The sequence below is a fragment of the Gavialis gangeticus genome, unplaced genomic scaffold, assembly GCF_001723915.1.
Source record: "Gavialis gangeticus isolate Ggan-Ray unplaced genomic scaffold, GavGan_comp1, whole genome shotgun sequence".
NCBI classification, from domain to species: Eukaryota; Metazoa; Chordata; order Crocodylia; family Gavialidae; genus Gavialis; species Gavialis gangeticus.
The window spans coordinates 311,679-314,550 of NW_017729000.1; the positions used below are offsets into that span (position 1 = coordinate 311,679).

The following is a 2,872-nucleotide window of genomic DNA, read 5'->3' on the forward strand; positions in this document are numbered from 1 at the left end:
CGTGGCGCCTAGGGGGCCTGGGCCGCGGCTCCTGCGGCGGGAGGGGACGAGGACGGAGCCGAGCTGCTGGGATAAGGAAGTCTAGGACCTGGCTTGCCACTGTCATTCAGCAGGAGTTGAATCTTGGCTCTCTTTATTTGGGCAAATGGACGAATCTTCAGCTCGCCAAATAGAGCCGCTAGCAGGGAAGCTGTTGTAAGTGTGGCAGCTTTCTCAGCTTTTGGTAGGAGCTGTCCAGTATCACTTGAGCACGTACTGGCGAGGACAGGAGGGCAGGGCTGGGCTTCACCGACGTCCTCTCTTCCCCGTAGGGTGTCAGTCAGCAGGGCCATCAAGCCCTTTGCAGAGCCGGGCCGCCCACCTGACTGGTTCTCTCAAAAGGTAAGGTGCTGGCTGCTGAGCCCTAGAGAGTCCATTTTCCGCTGCCAGGGAGCTCTTGCTCAAGGGACTCCAGTTTTAACTGAGTAGAGGGGTAGAAAAGTGGTCACTTAACATGTTAAATAAGATTTTTAATTTAAACTTCAAACAGCTTTGCTTCATTTTTCTCCAAAACTAAAATTTATACAAAAACATATGTGAAAATAAAACAAATTATATTGTTTATGGTTTAAGCTTGATATAATCTGTTAAAAGTATATTAGACAGAGATAGCACATTACACGCATGCTACCAAACTTCAAAGAAAGTAAAATTGCTAAATTTGTGGAAGCCAGCTTTTGGGCACGAACACCCTTTGTCAGGCTGAGGAAGTATCCGCAGATGGTTTGTGCTCTTCCTGGATGGAGTGATATTGGATTGACCCAAAGAGCCTTGTCCCCCACTGTCCTTAGACCCCTAAATTTGTGGAAGTCACTGTCTGAGCACCTGGCCTTGAGTCTATTGCAGTGTCAGCCAAACTGTTGCACAAGTCTTCTGCAGATGAAAACGTGTTTTTTCTATTTCATTTATTCAACTCATTATTGTTTAGCAAATAGCTAAACAATATAAATGGAAATGGGATTAAAATTTATTATTTAAATCAAAGATTTTTGGTTGTTGATTTGAAATCATAGTTTAGATTTGTAATTTTAAGCGTCGTGTTGTGTTCAACCTGTTCTATAACTAGCACTGATATTTTGGAGTATGACTGTTCAAAGATCAGGATCTTGGAAAACCAGGGGAGGACGTGTTAATTTGTGGGGTTACCTTTTTAATTTAATTTATTCTTTCCTAGTTTTTATTTGGCATTACAGGGCTGACTCTGTATGGTGCTAGCTGACCCTCCTTATAGATACATTGGGTACGCAGCAGCTTGGGAAGCCACTGCAGGTTCCCATACTAGTACAGTAGCGGTATTTTCCTTCTAAGATACTTAGTGTTTTTGTTGAAAATTTTTTTTCTGATAGGATAGTATGAATGGGAGCAGAGTGTTGAATGGGAACAAGCCCTACTACGTTGGGCTCCCTTGTGGTAATGGAGATAACTCCAGCTCATGCAGCTCTGTCCCTGTGAAACATGCTCAAAGGATACTTGGCTGTTAGAGGAGGGAACCCAGGTGCCCTCCGTGCCCCCTAAGAGCTTTGCCAGTAAACTGAATTGGCTGCATTAACCGTTCTGTGTTCTCTAACTCCCTCTGTTTCTCGTTAGCACTGCGCATCTCAGTATTCGGAACTTCTGGAGACCACAGAGACTCCCAAGTGAGTGCGAAGGCTGAGGCATGTGGTGTCTGCAGGACCTCTGGCGGGGCAGAGGTGTCATCAGTGCATCAGGCAGTGCGTTTGCTGCTAGTGAGCAAAGAGGCGCAGGCATGGCAGAGAAATCTGGTCTTGCCAGATTTGTGGGTGTGGAAAGTGAGCAGAGTAGGGGCGTTGTTTGAAATTACCACCTAACCTAACAGGAGTTGCTGGGTAGGTGATATTACCTAGAGCATTTTGCTCATTTTTGTATGTTTTGTTACTTAAATCAAAAGACTGGACCATTTCAAATGTAAGTGGTTCTAGAACTGGTCATTGTGCTATCCTGAGTGCTCATTCACACCACTCCTGCACTCATCGCAGAACCAATGGGTTACAGGTATTGAGGCATCTAGGCCACAGTCCCCAGCACAGCTCTCAGACTGCTGGCTTGTGGAAGCTAGAGAGGCAGCATAGTGTGTGGTAATTTCTATAAAAATGCTGCTTTATTAAAAATAGCTTATTTTTAAAAGGACATAGATTGCATACTAGAATAGCTTTGTTCTTTTTTTATACAGCAAATCTTAAAATGAAATGAGTTAAACTTATAAACCAAAAATTGTGTGCTTAAAATTACAGCTCAGAATACTGAAAATTTGGGAGAATAGAAGCTAGTAAGAATGATGAGCAGGAGAGCTAATATTTTATGTTGCTTTTTATGTACCTGCAGTATTTGAGGATTGTTTAGGGAGGGGCAAATGAAACTCTGTTCATCTCCTGGACACTAGCTTTGTACCAGTGAAAACTGCAGTGTTCATCTCTTGCTCTGAATCTGGGCATTGGTAATTGATGCCTAAGGAAATTTGTAATGTTTGAAAGTAGTATTTATGTCTCTGCTGTGCATAAATGACTATGACGTGGGCTTCTGAGACAGATTATATGTAGACGTGGATAGTAAAAGTCTTTTTCTAAAGTTGAATTAACTAGGATAAAAATTTGACAGGAATGCAAACACTCCTGGCCTAGGTCAGTAACCACATGTGTTTCGTATGAGTATAGAAGGGCATCTGCTCTATGAAAATTAGTGTAGAATTGTCCGTTAGCAGTTTCGGAGGTGTGGAAAAAACCTGTATCAGAAAGGAATCTGGCTAGGCAGACTTTTCAGGAGGAAGTGATTTGGGCAATGTAAGTTCCAGTATTAGTGCTGGGAAAAGGTGAGG

The 2,872-nt window shown here is 43.0% G+C and overlaps 1 protein-coding gene across 1 annotated transcript in view; it reads left to right on the forward strand.

Annotated features, from left to right (window-relative positions):
- The first annotated feature begins 316 nt into the window (after positions 1-316).
- BRD8 (bromodomain containing 8) overlaps positions 317-2,872 on the forward strand; it is a 31,829-nt gene continuing 29,273 nt past the window's right edge. The window contains exon 1 of the mRNA XM_019506021.1: positions 317-381. The gene's annotated coding sequence lies outside the window, so the exon portion shown is untranslated. The remainder of the gene's footprint in view (positions 382-2,872) is intronic.